This window comes from Hesperophylax consimilis, chromosome 8 (assembly GCF_061612785.1).
Source record: "Hesperophylax consimilis isolate HC1 chromosome 8, BYU_Hcon_1.0, whole genome shotgun sequence".
Lineage (NCBI taxonomy): Eukaryota > Metazoa > Arthropoda > Insecta > Trichoptera > Limnephilidae > Hesperophylax > Hesperophylax consimilis.
Genome location: NC_142843.1, coordinates 36005813 through 36028634, shown reverse-complemented (window position 1 = coordinate 36028634; position 22822 = coordinate 36005813). Strand labels below are relative to the sequence as shown.

Sequence of the window (22822 nt, the reverse complement as noted above, 5' to 3'; positions counted from 1 at the left end):
CGCTAAACAATATTAATTTCTACTCTACCTGCCAATAAATATATGAAAATTAGTATAAAAAAGCCCTAATAATACTGAAAACATTAGCAAGGTGTATGCGACGTTGATAAAAATAATCATTACATACGCGCTTGAAAAAGATCGTAATTACATCCATAACTTTGCAGGAATTTTTTGAAGTGAAACTTCTTTACGCGCGTCATGCAATTTCGAGGACCGGAGTAAAACCGACTCATGACCGTGACGAAAAAACGGGATCATTTCGCTATAGGAGCCTAGCTAATATTATATACCTAGTTTAACTCACTCTCCTAACTCATCTTCGCTGTCTACAGGCAGAGCGCACGACTGTGGTCGTGAAGAACCGAGGTTCGATCCCCGCTTTAACTAATTTTTTTTTTCTTTTTTTATAACTTTTAATTTTTTTTATCACATGCTACTTATAAATATGTCAATAGACAGAAAAAAAGAGAGAATGAAATGAAAAGAGAGAGAGAGAAGAATACTAGAAGTTTCACTTCTGTCTTGCGTAGGCTTGACACACCCATTTTTTTATACTAATTTTCATATATTTATTGGCAGGTAGAGTAGAAATTAATATTGTTTAGCGTTTGCCAACGACCATACCATGTTGAACACACCGGTTCTCGTCCGATCACCGAAGTTAAGCAACATTGGGCGCGGTCAGTACTTGGATGGGTGACCGCTTGGGAACACCGCGTGCCGTTGGCCCATTTTTTATGGTAATTTCATGTTTTTTTTTATTTTTTTATCGTTACTATCATTAATAATATCATAAAATTCTTTAACTTTTCAAGTATGCTACAGGCCTAAAATATTACTTAGTGGATTGATATTATGGTCAACCATTGAAAAAAAAAATTCCTGCAAAGTTATGGATGTAATTACGATCTTTTTCAAGCGCGTATGTAATGGTTATTTTTATCAACGTCGCACACACCTTGCTAATGTTTTCAGTATTATTAGGGCTTTTTTATACTAATTTTCATATATTTATTGGCAGGTAGAATAGAAATTAATATTGTTTAGCGTTTGCCAACGACCATACCATGTTGAACACACCGGTTCTCGTCCGATCACCGAAGTTAAGCAACATTGGGCGCGGTCAGTACTTGGATGGGTGACCGCTTGGGAACACCGCGTGCCGTTGGCCCATTTTTTATGGTAATTTCATGTTTTTTTTTATTTTTTTATCGTTACTATCATTAATAATATCATAAAATTCTTTAACTTTTCAAGTATGCTACAGGCCTAAAATATTACTTAGTGGATTGATATTATGGTCAACCATTGAAAAAAAAAATTCCTGCAAAGTTATGGATGTAATTACGATCTTTTTCAAGCGCGTATGTAATGATTATTTTTATCAACGTCGCACACACCTTGCTAATGTTTTCAGTATTATTAGGGCTTTTTTATACTAATTTTCATATATTTATTGGCAGGTAGAATAGAAATTAATATTGTTTAGCGTTTGCCAACGACCATACCATGTTGAACACACCGGTTCTCGTCCGATCACCGAAGTTAAGCAACATTGGGCGCGGTCAGTACTTGGATGGGTGACCGCTTGGGAACACCGCGTGCCGTTGGCCCATTTTTTATGGTAATTTTATGTTTTTTTTTATTTTTTTATCGTTAACATCATAAAAAATTTTATATCATTCTTTAACTTTTCAAGTATGCTACAGGCCTAAAATATTACTTAGTGGATTGATATTATGGTCAACCATTGAAAAAAAAAAAGGCGTTAAAAACAAAAAAATAATGTGCGATGGCCGAGAATCGAACTCGGATCAACTGCTTGGAAAGCAACTACGCTGACCATTACACCACCAACGCCAGTTGTCGAGATGAGCTAAGAAGCATTTATATTTTACTTCAAAACTTTGACTAGATCAAATGAACTTTAATCGGTCCCGCATTTTCGTTTCGGTCATGAGTTGGTTTTACTCCGGTACTCGAAATTGCATGACGCGGGTAAAGAAGTTTCACTTCAAAAACAGAAAATAAAAACAAAAACTTTAAACAAAATATGGCTTATCTGTCCTCCAAGCAGACATCCTCGGTTGAAAAGGTCCCGTAAATCCCGACACCACTTGACACTTGAGTCAGGTATAAAATCTTCGACTGCACTGAGAATCTTTGTTCTAGGTTCACTTTCAAAATTTAATGCAATGAACCGAGCTCGCGTCAACCCCCAGAACGAACAAATTTATGTTATTATTTTCCTATACTTTCTTATTTAGTTGTTATTTCAACTTTTCTCAGCTAGATGAGTATTTGAATCTGTCTTATATCTATCTATCTATCATCTATCTACTTATATAAAACAAAGTGGTCTGTGGCAGACACTGGGTGGTCGGGCGGCAGGAATTTGTTTTCGAGACTGATATGATTTTTTTCAAAACAAGAGAAAGGTCACTGTCTTCACCTGATTTCTGGCAACACCGGGAATTTAAACTTGTCTTCTTCTTCTAATATATAAAGATGACTGTCCCTTTGTGGCGAGCCGGCGGCTCACAGTGGGCTGAAAATTGCCTTTCATAGACATAGAGTTCTACGAATAAAACACAAAAAAATAAATAAAAAACTGTTTTGGCTTGCAGTGTAAATAAAATATTGTAAACTAGACAAAGCATACTCATATGCACATTTAAGCATTAAAATGAATCATCAACATAAATTTTTTTTTTCAACTTTGAGGATTTTGAAGTTGCGCCACAATACGAAGTATGTCAAAAAATACAAATAAATAGTAGTATATCTGTGTGTAAGGATATAATGGCCTTATGATTCCAGAGATAGCCTCATTTTTAATGTCAGTGCCATACAATTTTTTCTCAAAAAAATGATAGCTCCTTCATTTGTACACGCAATTGCTTCATACGAAATTTTATAGCATAGTAAATGATCAGCAGAATCCATTTTTAGCCAAAAAAATACCCTTGAAAATTCAAGTCTCTATGTCTATGAATGGCGATTTTAAGACCACTGTGTGGCGTGGATTTGATTTGTATACAAATCTAGAGTTTTGTTTCGACGTTGATGAAATTTTGCACACTTAACCTTCAATACAAAAGGTTTACATATGATTTCGAAACACTCTGCGTAAAGCCTATATTAGTAATTTATATCATTATGTAGCGCTAAACATGTAACAAATTATTTTTAACTACCCGACTGACATGGACAAAATATAAGCCATGTAAATATGATTAGAGAAAAAAATTGTGTATTTTAAACATAATTTCACACAAGCTAAATGATAAATGTACAAAAAACAACGACATTGCAAGGTGTTTATTTGGGAAACTGAAAAAATATGTGTTTTTGGCGGGAACAAAGAAAGGAACATAAACTCCTTTGTAAATATACAGCTCATTTCAACATTTATGGCTTTTATTGTACAGAACAGGGGGATTTTACGCAATAAAACGTTTTTAACGTGCTGAATAATGGTGTTTACCCGAATGCACAAAAGTCTGGCTAAATCTTTTCTCGTGTCTGTAAAAAAATAAAAAGAAATCGTTGACTTAAAATAAGTGAACTTTTCTCAATTTTCCTACCCTTTGAGACCGTGAAGTATAAGCTGATAACTCAGTTATAACCTCCTTCCCCTTCTCTTGAACGACGCATGTAACAAGAAAGAGAGGTTACAGTGGAACTCTCATCGGCAGGCATATTCCAGTTCTGGGAAAAGTGTGGAATTCGGGTAACTAAAATGGTCCCAGATTCTTCAATCATAATATTCGTTTACCAAAATAGGGAGGCCACCAATCGCTTCCTGGTGGACCATTTAAGATTCAGGGCCTCGATTCTCTACCAAGTCATTCCAGTGGTTTTACCTACACGTTGTTCGAGTGGAATGACTTTTGACGTTTGGCGTATGTATGTATGTACCTTCGATGAGAATTTAGAATAGGAACATCGACCAATGTATGTACTTTCGACGTCGATTGCGAGCGGTCTGGATTGGAGAATCGATACATCATTGACCACTTCCACTTCCACGTCCACTTCCTTCGCATACGTCTTGTATTAAATCGAAAAAGAGAGAAGCTACTATAACGATATCGTCACATTCGACCACTCGCTGGTCTCAGGCGCAAAAAAAAAAAAAATAAAGCAAAATCATAAAAAAATAAATCTCAAAACGCACCTGTCTAAAAATGTTACGTTTTTGTTCTTATTAGCAAGGATTTCAGTCTAAATATTGTTAGGAAACTAAACTTCAAAAAGATAAAAATCGAAAACACTTATTTATTTGAGACACAAACAAGATATTAACGTAATAAATATATATGCAAAAATTATTACTATTCAAATATGAATGTCACTAGAATAATGCGTCTGCAGGATTTACATTAATGCACATTCACATTTATTGGTTTTCCCTAAAACTTTTCTCCTGTGACGCTTTTTCCATGCCTTTTTGTGAATGTTATACTTATAGAACAAAAGATTACACCGCCAAAACCACTGTTTTGTTCAACATCTATTTCCAATAGCGTTCACAGAGAAATAGTTTTATTTAGAAAATCAATATTTTAATTTCAAAGTTTTTAATAATTTTAACAGTGATCATTAGATCTCGAGTCCAACATCGTTCATATCCCTATTGTATTTCAAATAAATCTAATGAAAAACATGACATCGTTGTTTTTCGTCCCTCAAATATTTTCAATAGTTTGTCCTGACAATCCGTACAACGCACGTGAGTCGTTTACAACTAGAAAATAAAGCATTAAGCAGTCAAAAGGGCAAAATAGATTGTAGCATTCAATTATGAGTGTAACAATGTATTCTGGCCTTCCCATTAATGTTCAAGTATTTATTATCTTCTTTGCTAGTTAGGGACGGCTCAAATAAACAGAAATATTGTATTTCATGGTTGAACGTCATGGAAAATACAAATCAATACGTATTACTTCTGTAGGTACGCACAGTCATACACGTCACACGGACCGATTGCAAATATTTACTGACTTCTTTGAATTTGGGAAATGTAATATAATTTAGTTTTCGTATATTTTTTAAAGTTTTCAAGAATTTTAAAAATAAATCTTCATATACATTATTTTTCATAGTTTTATGAAATTAATAATGTTTTTCTTAATTTAAAACACTATTTACTGGTAGGCCCGGGCAGACATTGTCCTGCCACAGACCGCCTTCTATGTAGGAAAGTTAAAACTTGTGATTGCATACATTTTTGGATGAAAATCTTAAAAAAAAATACAATGATTTTTGAAGTGAAACTTCTTTACCCGCGTCATGCAATTTCGAGTACCGGAGTAAAACCAACTCATGACCGAAACGAAAATGCGGGACCGATTAAAGTTCATTTGATCTAGTCAAAGTTTTGAAGTAAAATATAAATGCTTCTTAGCTCATCTCGACAACTGGCGTTGGTGGTGTAATGGTCAGCGTAGTTGCTTTCCAAGCAGTTGATCCGAGTTCGATTCTCGGCCATCGCACATTATTTTTTTGTTTTTAACGCCTTTTTTTTTTTCAATGGTTGACCATAATATCAATCCACTAAGTAATATTTTAGGCCTGTAGCATACTTGAAAAGTTAAAGAATGATATAAAATTTTTTATGATGTTAACGATAAAAAAATAAAAAAAAACATAAAATTACCATAAAAAATGGGCCAACGGCACGCGGTGTTCCCAAGCGGTCACCCATCCAAGTACTGACCGCGCCCAATGTTGCTTAACTTCGGTGATCGGACGAGAACCGGTGTGTTCAACATGGTATGGTCGTTGGCAAACGCTAAACAATATTAATTTCTATTCTACCTGCCAATAAATATATGAAAATTAGTATAAAAAAGCCCTAATAATACTGAAAACATTAGCAAGGTGTGTGCGACGTTGATAAAAATAATCATTACATACGCGCTTGAAAAAGATCGTAATTACATCCATAACTTTGCAGGAATTTTTTTTTTCAATGGTTGACCATAATATCAATCCACTAAGTAATATTTTAGGCCTGTAGCATACTTGAAAAGTTAAAGAATTTTATGATATTATTAATGATAGTAACGATAAAAAAATAAAAAAAAACATGAAATTACCATAAAAAATGGGCCAACGGCACGCGGTGTTCCCAAGCGGTCACCCATCCAAGTACTGACCGCGCCCAATGTTGCTTAACTTCGGTGATCGGACGAGAACCGGTGTGTTCAACATGGTATGGTCGTTGGCAAACGCTAAACAATATTAATTTCTATTCTACCTGCCAATAAATATATGAAAATTAGTATAAAAAAGCCCTAATAATACTGAAAACATTAGCAAGGTGTGTGCGACGTTGATAAAAATAACCATTACATACGCGCTTGAAAAAGATCGTAATTACATCCATAACTTTGCAGGAATTTTTTTTTTCAATGGTTGACCATAATATCAATCCACTAAGTAATATTTTAGGCCTGTAGCATACTTGAAAAGTTAAAGAATTTTATGATATTATTAATGATAGTAACGATAAAAAAATAAAAAAAAACATGAAATTACCATAAAAAATGGGCCAACGGCACGCGGTGTTCCCAAGCGGTCACCCATCCAAGTACTGACCGCGCCCAATGTTGCTTAACTTCGGTGATCGGACGAGAACCGGTGTGTTCAACATGGTATGGTCGTTGGCAAACGCTAAACAATATTAATTTCTACTCTACCTGCCAATAAATATATGAAAATTAGTATAAAAAAGCCCTAATAATACTGAAAACATTAGCAAGGTGTATGCGACGTTGATAAAAATAATCATTACATACGCGCTTGAAAAAGATCGTAATTACATCCATAACTTTGCAGGAATTTTTTGAAGTGAAACTTCTTTACGCGCGTCATGCAATTTCGAGGACCGGAGTAAAACCGACTCATGACCGTGACGAAAAAACGGGATCATTTCGCTATAGGAGCCTAGCTAATATTATATACCTAGTTTAACTCACTCTCCTAACTCATCTTCGCTGTCTACAGGCAGAGCGCACGACTGTGGTCGTGAAGAACCGAGGTTCGATCCCCGCTTTAACTAATTTTTTTTTTCTTTTTTTATAACTTTTAATTTTTTTTATCACATGCTACTTATAAATATGTCAATAGACAGAAAAAAAGAGAGAATGAAATGAAAAGAGAGAGAGAGAAGAATACTAGAAGTTTCACTTCTGTCTTGCGTAGGCTTGACACACCCATTTTTTTTTTAGATCTCGACACCAGTGCCACCTATCGTATCCAAAACTATCCTATATTTCAAGCTGTTATTACACATTCACAAAATTTTATTGAAATCGGTTGGGCGGTTTCGGAGATTAGCGTGTACGAACACAGTGACACGTGATTTTGGTATATCATTTAATATTAATTTTTCTGACTTTTTGTGCATTCAGGATAAAATTGAATAAAAAAGTATTTTCATAGCCAAATTAGTTGATTTTTTTAAGAAAATAATTTATTCACGTACTTAGAAAACCTGAAATCACGCGATACCATTATTTATATAATGAATTTTTTATGGTTTAAAACATATTTTTTTATTTAAGTTTTTTATCCAGCAGGACTGGGGTGATAGTGCAGCGGTGACTAGATAACTAACTCATCAAAATGACTATTCAACACACCTTTAAAAGGTGGTGAAACGAAAATGAGGTTAAATAGGTTACGTAAGTTAGGTTTATAGGTTAAATCGATTTTAACGATTTTATATCACTTTTTATAGGTGTGTTGAGTTGAATTGTCATTGTATTGAGTTATCATGGAACCATAGTTTAAATTAAGTCACTGCATCATCTGCATCCATCTCTCACAAAGTTTAAATTAGGTCGCTGCATCATCTGCATCCATCTCTCATAAAGTTTAAATTAAGTCGCTGCATCATCTGCATCTTAAGTCATCAGTTTATTTTTAACATAAACGAAGCCACTACCATAAATGTGCTTTATAAGCACCATAGATTTAGTTCAAAATGTGCCAGTCTGAAGATTCGCGTCGTAAGGTGAAACCGATCGAGCCATTACTAAAAAAGTGGAAGAAAGTTATAAAAATGTTCTAATTATAAAATATATATTAAAATGGAATTCCAACATGAATTAAAGGTTTCAAAATTAGAAATAAAATCAATTCTGCTACAAAACCAATAACTTTAATATGTGTCTTCTGGTATATTAAGTTTCCAGGCGCACTGGTAAGGAAAATTAATCCTCCGACGACATTTTGACAGGAATTACATTGAAGGATATTGAAATAATTAAGAAAATTGGAATTTGGGGAATGTTTTGAAAATTAACGAAGTAGGCAAAGGCAAGTGAAAAGCAGTAGTATGGCGGCACGCTATGAATTCACATAATTGTCTATAAGAGAGTCTCTGGGAAGATACATTCAGGATGTCACACTTACTTGCAATGCACACTTCAACTAAAATACAACACTCGCGCACTCTGGGCTACTGAAATGAATTTACTATTCCTGCCAGTGAGAGAGAATTGAAATGAGAAATAAATTACAACATACAAACAACAAACATCGATTGTGAATAATATATTATAAATGCTTTGTTTTATGTGATAAATCTATTTAGACCAGCGTTTTTCAGCCTATTGACACCTGCACACCGGCAAAAATTGAGAAATATTTCGCAGACCGGCTGACGACTGAGACAAATATTCTTCTTCTTTAGTATGGTGGGGGATCAAAGGGAAACATTAAGGTCAGTGAGCCAGTCTAGGGCCTGGGGCGACGCCCTGTTGACTTCATAAATCCCGCTGGGGAATGCATGCACCGGGTATTCCTTGACCACATGTTCAGTGGTTTGTGCCGCACCGCATCCACATATCGCCGACTATTTAAGGACCAACCTGTGCATCATGTGGGCACAGCGGCTGTGGGAGGACCTTATCAAGGAGGCAGTGAGAATCCAGGCTGACTTTCAGTGGGGTCGTGCATGAGATGGGCATTTTCAAGGACGATTGCCACTCATTTCCACCAACCTTTGGCAGTGAGAGGTCATCGGAATTGCCTCTTTTCTTCCATCTAGAAGGGTTTTCAGGACTTACAGGGTGTAGGCATGAAGGGTAAGAGACGACATCATCGTGCAAAGGTATTGCGATATAATTTTGTAGCACCTTCTTGTATTCCCTCAATGTTACCATCTCTCGTCTGCTAATTGGCGGGTTTATATTTCAAATCATTTCCCAAAAATGTCGTTTCAAGATTGACACTATCAGCTTTATTTCACAAAAATATATTAGATCTGTGCATGAGATGATGAGATATTTTGTTGTTTTATGTTTGAAGAGAAATACAAGATATGCCATTTGAGCGTCTATCGTGATCCAAAAGTCTGACCATTCTTTGCTTAAATTTTATAATGCAGGTATTTTACAGAACTGTGTATCACTATCATAATGAAAATCAAATGGGTTGACGATATAAGGTGTCAGGTAAGTGTACTACGAGAGACAGAGCGCATACTAAATGGGCTAGAACCAAAAGATCATAGTCAGTGGCGATATTATTTTCCATTCGAATCTATACGGAAGGCATTTATAGTGTTGCCAGGACAGAACGGCAGGGCTATCAAAATACCTCGAAGGGCACTGTATTAAGTGTTAAGTATTATCAGCGACTCGACTCCTTTACTCCTTAGCGCCTTGGCAAATGGGCGCCCGGAGCGGACTGCTCCAATTGTACCTGCACAAGGTCGGCCCTGAGTGTTCTTCTTTATTAAATTATACCTTTTTCTTCAGACCATTAGCGTGTTCTGACTGCAACTTTCATTTACCTACACGACAATCGGATTTTTCAGTTTGGGGTATCTGTGTTTCTGTCGGCAGATAGAGATTTTCTGGTTTACTCGTATTTTGCTATTCAAAACAATTTGTAATGGTTTGTTCACTTGTACATATCACATTACAATCCCGAGAGAACATTTCAAATTACACCGACACAAACAGTATGTTATTCTGAAGGAACCCCTTTTATGACATCTAATCGCTATGGTGTTTTAAAAAGGAAGAGAATGATTTGCTGAAATGAAAGAATAAATGTATACACCTTGCATTCGTGTCGAAAATACAGTAATTTCCTTAGCACCTATAGTAGAAATATGTATTTTAGTGAAACTCCAATTGTTTTTGATACTTTGCTACTTATTGATCATCAGCTAAAATGCTGCAAGAAAAAAGTTTACAAAATACACTTCCGTACTCACAGAAGTTTCAAGAAAAGTAACTTTAACAAATACTGACATGAGTTAGATCGTGAATGAAGGAAATTTTTTTAAGAAAGTTCCGCTACTTAATTTCGTGACGGTATATTTTCATTATTTCATTATTTGTAACCAACTATTGTATTGTGTAAACGAAAATCTAAAAATAAAGTCACCTTCATCACAGTAATTTATTTCGAGCCCAAATAAAGTGAAATAATAATATTTTCTCTAAGTGTTGCGTGCTAATGTGTTTATCAGGCCTTCAGTTGTGCGTAAAAAAAATGAAAAGAACGGAGAACGCATAGGAGATTGTAGTCAGCCAACTGACAAACTTGTTGAAAACTTATCGGGAATTAGATCAAGGACATGAATGAAGGCAAAGGATGATGGAAAGATATGAAAGAAAATCGTTTTTTTACTCTTTGGAGGTTATATTAAATTTTGTATAACGGAGCTATTTTCATCAAACTCAGACGGATGTGGTGCCTTTCCTATCAGATCATGGGTCACGCTTTTCATTTCCGGTTTTGGTAATGAGATGTTTTTTATTGCCACGAAATTTTAATGAGTATTTTTAATGTATAATTAGGAGGTAACTTTTTGGAAAATAAAGTTAGCACGTCGTAAAATGTTTTCGGATTAATATACCATGTAATTTTCGCTTGCTACGCGTGTTTTCCAATAATTGTGTTGTTTTTTAGTAATTTGCCTATCTAAAAGCGTTACACCCATTACCGCTTAAAGGTAAACGTAACCCGCGTTATAATATTTTGAAAAATTGAGGAAAATAAAAATAGATTCAAACACAAAATAAAAAAATGGATTAAAGAACAAAAAAGACAAAATTCTATAACATAAAAGAATAAAACATATACACGCAACACAAAAAAAATATATAAAACACGCAACACGCACAAACACATAAATCATTATAAATGCCGATTTCCATTCTCTTTTAATATTTTTCTTTTAGTGTGATAATTAGATTTTAATTTCTAATCTTTATTTTTAGTTTAAATTTATCTTTATTTTAATGTTGTTTTTTGTTTAAATGTATAAATACTTGTATTATTAAATGGGGGCCTCAGCACGGGTAAACAACCCAGTGAGGCCAACATTACTGAATTAAAATATGAAATACTGTAAAATAATGTATCAATAATAAAAAAAATAATAATAATAAAAAAATATTGCATTCCCATAATTACTTGTATTTCTTACAAAATATTTATATTATTCTATCAATATGTATATGTTACGTGTGGGTTTGCACTAACCTCCCCACATCGTTCATAGATGGCATTAATTTAAAATAGTTTATGAAAATATACTTTTCGCTTGTTATGCTTTAAAATATTAAGAAGAATTATTTGTTTGCGCATATTCATACGCAATATGAATATAAATAAATAGGTTAACTAACTAACTAACTAACTAACCATCACGCCGTTTCCCCGCAGGGGTAGGCAGAGAGGACGGACCGCCAAACAACTCGGTCTTGGCACACACTTCTTGCCTCATTCACATTCATACATCGTCTCATACATACTCTTCTATTGTTCTGACTCTTGACATGGCCCGACTCGAGTATCTGATTCACTTGGTCGTGCCATGTCTTCCTCGGGCGTCCCCGACTTCTGCTACCATTCACATTTGCATCGTATATTCTCCTTACACTCCTTTCTTCGCTCATTCGCTCTACATGCCCAAACCATCTAAGCGTCCCTTTCTTGATCTTACTCATTACGCTTACATCAGCCTTGCACTCTTTGCGGATATCCACATTCCTCGCACGATCATACATGGTTTTACCACACATACGCCTCAGGGATCTCATTTCAACAGCATTCAATCTACTTTCATCCTTTCTTTGCCAGTTCCATGCCTCACTTCCATACATCAGGGTAGGTACCAGCACTCCATTGTGGACTGCTAACTTCGCTTCTTTGGACAATTTTTTGTTAGCGCCAACTGCGTTCAGTCCTCCATATAAATAGATAATATCCATTCATAAATAGGTTTGTAAATATCCATATATCCATTAATAAATAGGTTTGTCAGTGTAAAAACTCAATTCTTTAAAGAAAGGCATACAATTACAATATTGTACCAGTGATTCAACTATCAAAAATAGAAGTGTATATTGACAGTAAGCCGAAGCATATCTGATAGTTAGGAGGCCGCGCTATTATTTGTCTATCGGCCGTCCAAATTTTTTTTTAATCAATCTTTGACCGTGCTCTCAAATATCGCTAACTGACCATAGATGACGAATTAAGTCAATATATTATTGACATATAGAGTTATCGATCGACCGTGCTAGACCTCCAGTGATACAAGTAGTTTGATTACTGTAATATTATGATATTTCGTCACGTCCCTTATCTTTTTATTTATTAAATTGAATATAATTACATTTAATACAATATAAGATATGGGTAGTCCCACAAAGCTGTGACAATCAGCTTGTCTGTAGGTTCTACCATTTAATGTTATAACATAATACACGTTAGCTTAAGTTTAAATATTAATACCAAATATAATGTTTAGGATAGATAAACGTTTTGTTCATTTATTAACCACTTTTTTTTCAGTTAAGGGCAGGGTTCCTCATTATTTTTCAAGTTGAAGTTTTCGTTAAATTTGTTATATATCACAGGTATCAAATAGTCAAGTGTTCTGCTACCATACTTATTTGATATTAGTGGAATTTTTAGGCCTTTTTTCAGTAAATCTTGTTTTGTGACTTGTGATGGTTTGAATAATCACGAAAATAAATAAACGAAAAATAATAAACGAACGTGCTCAAAAAAAAATTTTTGTTTAGACAACGACGGAAGATTTATTGACAGACAGGCCTGGAGTAAACACATTCACACGGGACAGGGCGCAGGTACAGTCAGTGAGGTTTTGAACTTGAGTACGTTGACAGCTCCGTGAAATCGATACAAATGAGAAGTGTTGTTTGAAATTGCAGTGAATTAGTGAATTCAGATGGCGTTAGAAAGCTTTGTTGGTTTTTGAATTAAAGTGAAATATTATTGGAACGGTTTTTGTGTGAAGTGAAAGTGGTTGGACTCAGTGAGAAAACAATTAATAATAATGACAATAATTGGATAATTTGTAGAGCGCCGTTTTGTAAAAACCCACCTCAGGGGCGCCAGGTGTTGTGCAATCGCGATTGTGTTATAAAGTTGTGTTGATTTAAACGTGATTTCGTATACAGTTCGAACTAGATTGCTTGTCTTAAAAACATGAAAATAATAAAAATAATGATTGCGTTTTTAAAACAGAGTGAATGTACTTAAAGGCGGGAAGTGTTTAATCGGGCTAGGTTATTGATTTGGCGAGATGGCATTTATCCACGGAGACCGAAAACCAGAGAAACAAATATATCATTAACTGTGGGTTCGAATCCTAACAGATTAGGGAGGTACAATTTTATTTACAGGAATATTTAATTACCCTTTTAAAGTCTTAGGGAGGGGACCAAAAGTGAACAAATTGCCAGGATTTCACTAAAAGGAAGAAGGAATGCCGGTAGGGGGTAGACCGAAAAATTAAACTGATTTAGCTATATAGTGTGTAACCAGGTAAGCTTCACACTAGGATTTGGAGGTGACTAACAGGGTGAGTTTTTTTTATATTATTTATTAAACAACAGAAGTCCCTTTTAAAGGACGGATACAGCATCCAAGTTTACAACCCCTGTCGTCCAAATAATGTTTCGAAAGGGAATGTGTCAATCAGACTATCTACCAGCTGAAAAAGGGAGACGGGCCGATGACCTTTTCATATATAGGCCGAGGCGCGGTGTATAGTCATTCAAAGGGGGAGTTTTGCTAGCGTATGACCGCCCAAATAGAAAGCGATCGGATGCAACCAGATAGAACAAAATGAATATCTTTCGTCTGTTATTTGACTTTTCTAATTTAATACTTCTCATCTATTGTTTGACTTTCTAAGTTACGAATTGGGATGCACAAAAACAAATCTAAAGTCGAAAGAGGGAGATGGTAATCTCCGAGATAAAACTACCAACCGAACAACTTTTCTCAACAGGTACCTTTCGAGAGGTAGGCAGCCTCTTTAAATTAAATGCAAAAATCAAACCAATTATCCGTTTATACCTACCTGAGAGGATAGGTATTCAGTAGGAGTTACCCATACCTAATACACGAGGATGCTAGTAACCTCATAAAATAATTACTAGAACCGAATATTAAAATACAGACAGTCCTCATCCTAAATTTGGCATTTCGAGTAGACCTTACATATATCTCACATGATAATTGGCTAAATGGGTAGGCACACAACCTATCGTTAAAAAGCAGGCTAAATGTCGACAAGATCGTCGTGTGTTATCTATGTATTGACCTAGAAAGGGATGTAAATCCCCGACGGCGTGGGAGTTACAACGTTTTCTAGAGGTGGCACGTAACTTAGGACCTTGCGTGTCACATTTTCGCGACTAGATTCGTGACAAGGGATGTCATGGTTTTCCCCTTCTACACTCAGTAAAGTAGATTTTCCTGGAGGTGTATGAGATTGGGGCAATTCTGAAATTGGTGATGAGACCTGGTTTTCTTTATTCTGGCGTGACGGTTGCCGATTTGGAACAAGGGGAGACCCGGCCGGTTGTGATATCCAGACACGCAGATATCGATCGCCTTGCTCAAATTATCATCCATCAGTTTTGTTTGGTAAGAGGAGGAGTCAATCTTAGCTTGAAAAAAAATCATTTCCTTTCCTCTCCTTCCCCTCCTAAAATATATACATGGATGGCGCCGACAACTAACACCATAAATTTATCGTATGTATATCACATATATAAAATCTAACACTTTATTATATTCACATTACCCTACGATAGGTAGAATCGAGTAGCTAGTGGGGGGGGGAGCAGGCGACTTAGAAGATAAGGTTTATAAAATGGTTTTAAAACACAGCGGTAATGGATTCAACTCACTCTATCTCAAAAGAACCAAGGGATACCACACATACATAGATAACTAGGTTTCTAAACCGAGAAACAAAAAACCAACACAACGTTCGGTGAAGCCTTTTTATACTGATCCGTCACGTGAAATGAGTACGTTCAAGGTCGTACGTCACGTAGACAAACTAGGATGTACACACTTGAAGGGGTGTGTAATAAAGAAAAGACGGCAGGGAGGACCTTCCCTCCCCGGATATATATATAACCAAAGCCTTATGGAAAAGTTACCTACGGGACTTAAGGAAAATTTATCGTAGAAAGAAGAGAAGGAAAAGTTTGAAGTAGAAAGGTCGGATCATTACAGACTATGCACCAATGGCTTTTTGTACGCATTTTCTCCCGCATTATCCATAATTATAATAAACCAGAGAAGCCCTTTAATTGGGAGTAGGCCCTCAGAGCCATACAGTAATTTTAAGTTGTTTCTTTGTTTGTAAATGCTAGGTTTAACAATTTTTTTAATTATAGCAGTTTGTAGATTTTTAATGTATTTAATATTAATATTACTCGAGTATCTGACACTGCATTCTCATTCATATTGCGTTACATTACAAAGCACGTTATAACTAACTTATGACGTGCTTCAAAACTTAAAAAAAAGAAGATTTCAGGAGGTCTTGACAACTTGGAAAGGGCAAATAAAATCGGGTTTTCAAGGCATTAGTAGTTAAGGCAAAGGAATCGCAAACTATTGTAAGTCTATAATTCGATTATTGCTGGCAACAATCGCTCATGTGGTAACCGGACAACTCAGAACAGTGACAATTCAACACTTTTTTTTGAAAACTGATAAAAAGTCATGAAAAGTGATGAAAACGTTAAATAGGTTACGTTAGCTCAGTGTAATGTACAGGTGTACTGCGTACTGTATCTTATTGTATTTAATACATGATTTAGTTCGTCAAAGATTAGTACTTTACTATCGCAAGATAATTGTAATGAGTCTCTAGCTGATCTATGAGTTATTCTAACGTGGGATGCAACTGGAAGTGACCCCCTGCAAAGGAATCGGCTAGCACCTGAACTCGTAACCATTCGGGTACAACCGACATGCTATCTCTGTCAGATAGTGGCAAATACCGCCGTCTATGGAAAACCCTTAAAACTACATTAATTGTATAATAACTTAGATAGCTAATAGGCGGTATCGAAACTACATTCAAATAATAACACTACAGTTAGGTTGCTGAGTCATTTTTTTATCACTTTTAATGCCTTTTTAGAAGTGTGTTGAATTGCTACTTCCTGAGTTGTCGTGAACCCGCCCACGTAATTTTAAAGAAATGTATCTACGTGTCTCATTTTTGAGAAAACTGTGTTTGAAGATTATTTATTGAATTTTCAAATATTTGTCAAAAATCGAATAAAGGCAATTTACACATCATGTATATCAGTATTAAAGAGTTAGCAGTTTTTTTATTAAAAAATATAGACATACTTTTTACATTAAAAATATATCCAATTTATTTTAATAAATTAAAAAAAAACATACTTAATTAACAATAATGGTGGAATGAGATAAATGATAATAAATGACGTGGTGTTTATTAAAAATGTTGGTGATTTTTTTAACTGGAAAACGTCATTTTCGCACTTGTGATTATTTTGCACTATGCACTTGATGTGTCTTACTCCTAATATATGTATTAAACTGGGCGACGACCCCATTTTCTCTTTCTTACTCTCTCTCTTCTAAAATCTGAGAAACAGAGACGAAAATTGAATACGTATTTTTTAGATGCCCCAATGATAGTAAACCTCCTATAAGAGAAAAAAGGCATTAGAAGAAAAATAATATTTATAATAATGTGGTTGAATGATCGAAAAATCTATTTGTAGCATTCTTTTTTGTCGGATACCAGTTTTTTACGGAAAATTGAAGGATACCACTGCAGACTATTTAATATCGGCGACTAGATTTTCAATAATCCAAAAGCAAACCACATTTAAAACTTTCCTTATCATATCAAATGACCCACTTACCATCACTGACCCGTAATCTCCCCGCTTTTTGAATAAGGGTGGTTAAAATTCTCTGGCCTAAAAAAACAAAACTTAAAATAGGGGAATACGCAAATAAAAGGCCCGTTCACAATTTATTTGCATTTTATTTGCGTAGTTTATGTATTTACATTTATATTGTTCATGGAGTGTAATGGAATGTCGTAATGGTTTCGGAGCATTGACCTTTAAAGGTCATTTCAAGCGAGTATAATTGAATATGATTTAGTTTGTAAATTGTGGAATATAAATGTCTAAATTCATTGGATTCTGTAATTAGATCTGTTGCGAAGGTTGAAGATGTGTTTTTTGTTAAAATTAAACTATGTAGTATTTTTATTCTGTTGCCGGGATAAAACAACTGTGAATAAATTTTAACAATATTTTATATATCTCACAAGTGATTAATCACAACAGACACAGCAAGGATTATTCAAGTAATCGCGGCGCGAAATTATTACCTTGTTTTGATTATCGCATTAAATATATGTAAGCAGTAAACTCCCTTCCCGCTGTCGCTTATATAAGGTGGGAATGTATCGAGAATCATCCAGCGGATAGGTAGATGGGCAGTACCTACGATTCAAGTTGCACCTAAGAACGTTTCCGAACATTCTAGTTACTATCGCTACAATATGTTGCCGCCCGTAACGCTGAAGGTGCGGTTGCCCAATGGCTGTAGGAATAGCGCAGTAGTTTCAGATACCGTCCGCAACGTCGAAGTATCCAGTAGGTTCTATGACGGCCTAGGTACCTTAGTACTCGGTACTGTGTACTAAGTAGTACCCGAGACCGTCCCACCACCACTATAGATCTCTTTTTAGAAAATACATTTGCTATTTATGTACATAATTTTTTTTATTTACATGCCTACTTTTTAGCAGAACCGAAACAATCCAAGGGCAAATCATTGTGTAATGTCGCAAAGATGGTTACCAAAATCGGCCAATACGATTACATGAAAATATAACACATATTTTTAAACTAAAAATTACTGTAGATTTCTTAGAAATGTCAACTTTTTCATAACTGTAGAAACTCACAGATCTATCAGCATTTAAATGAAGTCCACGTAGATATATTTTTTCTTTTCAAAAATCAAACTGGCTAGGTTAATTACGCAACACGTGACAATTGCATTTCAGATAGACATTATAGTTGAATTAAATTGAACTAAATTTACAAACGAAATGATTATGTGTTATGTTTATTAAATTAAAGAAAAATGGTAGAACATGCAGACAACCCTCCTTGTGGCAGCTTTGCATTACTAATTTTTGGTTATTATTAAAATCATAGCAATATCGTTTTTAAAATAAATTGCACAATAAATTCTCTTGTTCAACAGTTCGTTTGATTTATTTATGTACATTATAAGACACTACAAATACCAGGCAAAAAATGATGGTAGCAAAAAACATTAAAGATACAAAATTACAATTAAAGGCAATATTAAAACTATTTCATGATGTAAAATAAAATAAAAAAATGGGTGTGTCAAGCCTACGCAAGACAGAAGTGAAACTTCTAGTATTCTTCTCTCTCTCTCTTTTCATTTCATTCTCTCTTTTTTTCTGTCTATTGACATATTTATAAGTAGCATGTGATAAAAAAAATTAAAAGTTATAAAAAAAGAAAAAAAAAATTAGTTAAAGCGGGGATCGAACCTCGGTTCTTCACGACCACAGTCGTGCGCTCTGCCTGTAGACAGCGAAGATGAGTTAGGAGAGTGAGTTAAACTAGGTATATAATATTTACACCTTGCTAATGTTTTCAGTATTATTAGGGCTTTTTTATACTAATTTTCATATATTTATTGGCAGGTAGAGTAGAAATTAATATTGTTTAGCGTTTGCCAACGACCATACCATGTTGAACACACCGGTTCTCGTCCGATCACCGAAGTTAAGCAACATTGGGCGCGGTCAGTACTTGGATGGGTGACCGCTTGGGAACACCGCGTGCCGTTGGCCTATTTTTAATTTTAATTTCATGTTTTTTTTATTTTTTTATCATTACTATAATTAATAATATCATAAAATTCTTTAACTTTTCAAGTATGCTACAGGCCTAAAATATTACTTAGTGGATTGATATTATGGTCAACCATTGAAAAAAAAAATTCCTACAAACTTATTAATGTAATTACGATCTTTTTCAAGCGCGTATGTAATGATTATTTTTATCAACCTCGCACACACCTTGCTAATTTTTTCAATATTATTAGGGCTTTTTTATACTAATTTTCATATATTTATTGGCAGGTAGAATAGAAATTAATATTGTTTAACTTTTGCCAACGACCATACCATTTTGAACACACCGGTTCTCGTCCGATCACCGAAGTTAAGCAACATTGGGCGCGGTCAGTACTTGGATGGGTGACCGCTTGGGAACACCGCGTGCCGTTGGCCCATTTTTTATTTTAATTTTATGTTTTTTTTCATTTTTTTATCGTTAACATCATAAAAAATTTTATATCATTCTTTAACTTTTCAATTATGCTACAGGCCTAAAATATTACTTAGTGGATTGATATTATGGTCAACCATTAAAAAAAAAAAATTCCTTAAAAACAAAAAAATAATATTCCATGGCCGAGAATCGAACTCGGATCAACTGCTTCGAAAGCAACTATGCTGACCATTACACCACCAACGCCAGTTGTCGAGATGAGCTAAGAAGCATTTATATTTTACTTCAAAACTTTTACTACATCAAATGAACTTTAATCGGTCCCGCATTTTCGTTTCGGTCATGAGTTGGTTTTACTCCTCGAAATTGCATGACGCGCGTAAAGAAGTTTCACTTCAAAAAAATAAATATTAGTGATACACAATACCTTTACAATATACAGTTCATCATAATAATATTTGGCTAATTTATATAGCGCCGTTTTCGTGAAAAATCCCTTCAGTGGGCTGTAATTTCGCGCTGAATTATATACAACTTTACCTCATAATATTTGCCAATTTTTATTTATTTTTTCTTCATTACCGCCTTTATTTTCACGAAACGACCGTGTCATAAACTTTTCTTTTTTAGGTTTAAATTTAATGTTATTATTATATTAAGTTTACATATATGTATTGTTTTAAATGATATAATTGTAAAGCTGCACATCTTGATACAGGAATGCCCTAGTGAGATGTGCATAGTACGTTTTTTATGTTAAAAACTATTTTTTTGAATAAATAAATAAATTGTTGTATTTCTATTTATTATTTAATATTATAATTTAATTTAATTTTAAAATGGCGGCATCAGCACGCGTAAAGTAACCAGTGAGGGTTACGATATCATAAAATGTTTGTAAATACGTATTTTATTATACCAATAAAAATACATGCAGTTTTAAAGAAATAATAGGTACCTACAGCAAATTTACCTGTCCCGTAAGCGTTCTCATTTTTTTTTATTTGACGCCTCAGAATCCAATCATTATTAATTATAATATCGCCAACCGGTTGGGCAGAGTTGTGAGGTGGGTTAAGGTTGGGGCTGTAGGAATGGATTTATCAATGCGAGTCTTGAAGTGGCTCGGATTATATGAAAGAGGAAAACGACATGCTGGTAGATCTTAAACAACCGTTTTGCGTACGTGCGCCGGTGTACGGGGGATCGATGCTGCTAGCTCCTGCGAGCAGGCTACATTAAAATACCTGTAGAACAGACTTAGCAAGCCTACATGAAATGGAAACCGGTCTATTAAAATCAGACGAACTGCCCTCCTTTTTCAATAACTTCCAATACTTATGGGAAGTTATAAAAAATATATTTAATAATTTTGTCTCACTTTATAACGACCAACGGCCGGGTATTGGAGTCGATTGAGTTACTTTTATTAACAGATTTTGTAACCTACTTGCTGACGTAATTTATCGAGAACTTGCAAATCAACCCCTTGTCTCTTTCAAAAAAGACCATAAAGCGAGCCACCCCATCCCTCCCCCGCAGTTTGTATTGACGCCAAAGCCCTGATTCACAAAGCCTGCTGTCACTAATTAAAACACAGTTCTTTCACTGGCCCGCCGTAGTTAGTGTACTTAACCTTCAAAGATAACGTGAATTATTATGAAGAAAAATTCATTTGAAAAATAATTACAGAGTGTGAACACAACACCACAATGATTTATTCTGCCCTCGTCAGTATTAAATGCCCAGTTAAATTTAATATACATTGTAAAGTTCCATTATTGTATTGTTTCATTTAGTAACTCGTTGACAATACAACAAGAGTGGCGGAAAAATACAGGAATATATAAATAAAGCGCTATTGCGTATTAGAATGCGATATTCGGCGATGTAGACCTGATTTTGTAGTTTCCGGTCGTTCGGCGTTAGAGAGGCATTGGAAGCCAAATCGCACTAACTGGATGCAGAAAAGTGGAAAACATTTTTAAATACATCCTTTCTCGTTCTAGCACTAATAATGTGTCTGCTCTTTTATTTCTATCTCTTTCACTCGTGTATTTTATTTCTATCTCTTTCACTCATTGTTTTATTTTCTTCTATATATATGTGTCTGTATGAAAATAACTTAAGTTGATATAATAAGCCCTGACGAAGCTTGAGCTAAGCGAAATCTGGTTGGCTGTTAATATTAATTCAAAATAAAAGTGGTGGTTTACAAAGTGTATTTTTTCATTTAATATATTATGTCACATCACAAAGTGTTTGCTTCCTTCGATAATATCTACTTGAAGTTAACTTGTGTTGTCTTGAATTAATTAGAAACTTGGAAGTGGAAATTAACCCACTTCTCGACATCGGATCGAGCTGAAACTCCACAGATAGAGTCGTTATCGATGACAATACATTCTATCAAATTTTAGTAGCAGTCACACATATATACGACATATACGCATTTCTCGGAATTTGGATGACTTTACCCAATCGGGATTTGGCTAGGTTGTCAGCGCGGTTGATTCCAGTCCCCGTAAAGGAAGGTTCAATACTCAGTCAAACCAAAAACACATCTCTTAATAAAAAGAGATGTGTTATGGTGAAAAAATCTGGGGTAATTTTTTTTCGCTTCATGTTTCATATAAATATAATACTTGTACGGGAAAAGAACAAATTTATTTGGAAAGCGAATCTTGGAAACTTCTAATACGATAAACAAAACAAAATTTTAAAAGGAGAACTCAAATCGAAGAAAGTTTGAAAATAAAATCTGCTGGGTTCTACCAGATTTTTCAGATCTGATTACGAAAGGTAAATCCATTTCAAACAAGGTTCCAATCCCTAAAAATGTAATCCTGGAAGTATATTTCACTTCGGCACGGTATGTAAATTAAAATACAGGATACAACTTTATTTTTAGTGAAAAATCTAACACATTTAAGAAAAACAAGAATGTTTCCTTACTTTTTTTTATTACACGAAGAAAAATGAGTACTTTTTCTTACTTTCTTTTATTACACGGAGAAAAACGAGTATTTTTCCTTACTTTCTTTTATTACACGAAGAAAAATGAGTATTTTTTCTTACTTTATTTTATTACACGAAGAAAAATGAGTATTTTTTCTTACTTTCTTTTATTACACGAAGAAAAATTAGGAATTTTTTTTTACTTT

General features: G+C 34.6%; 1 protein-coding gene and 8 non-coding genes across 9 annotated transcripts in view; 5 read left to right on the top strand and 4 right to left on the bottom strand.

Annotated features, from left to right (window-relative positions):
- The window catches only part of LOC149421947 (uncharacterized), a 312802-nt gene that overhangs the window by 111498 nt on the left and 178482 nt on the right, over positions 1–22822 (bottom strand). The window lies entirely within an intron of this gene.
- LOC149421955 (5S ribosomal RNA) lies at positions 614–732 on the top strand. The gene has a single exon (XR_016302571.1). It is a non-coding gene; the product is annotated as a 5S ribosomal RNA (ribosomal RNA).
- On the top strand, positions 1056–1174 carry LOC149421954 (5S ribosomal RNA). Its single transcript, XR_016302570.1, has one exon. It is a non-coding gene; the product is annotated as a 5S ribosomal RNA (ribosomal RNA).
- Positions 1498–1616, top strand: LOC149421953 (5S ribosomal RNA). Its single transcript, XR_016302569.1, has one exon. It is a non-coding gene; the product is annotated as a 5S ribosomal RNA (ribosomal RNA).
- Positions 5677–5795, bottom strand: LOC149421952 (5S ribosomal RNA). Its single transcript, XR_016302567.1, has one exon. It is a non-coding gene; the product is annotated as a 5S ribosomal RNA (ribosomal RNA).
- On the bottom strand, positions 6119–6237 carry LOC149421951 (5S ribosomal RNA). The gene has a single exon (XR_016302566.1). It is a non-coding gene; the product is annotated as a 5S ribosomal RNA (ribosomal RNA).
- On the bottom strand, positions 6561–6679 carry LOC149421950 (5S ribosomal RNA). Its single transcript, XR_016302565.1, has one exon. It is a non-coding gene; the product is annotated as a 5S ribosomal RNA (ribosomal RNA).
- Positions 19098–19216, top strand: LOC149421949 (5S ribosomal RNA). Its single transcript, XR_016302564.1, has one exon. It is a non-coding gene; the product is annotated as a 5S ribosomal RNA (ribosomal RNA).
- Positions 19539–19657, top strand: LOC149421948 (5S ribosomal RNA). The gene has a single exon (XR_016302594.1). It is a non-coding gene; the product is annotated as a 5S ribosomal RNA (ribosomal RNA).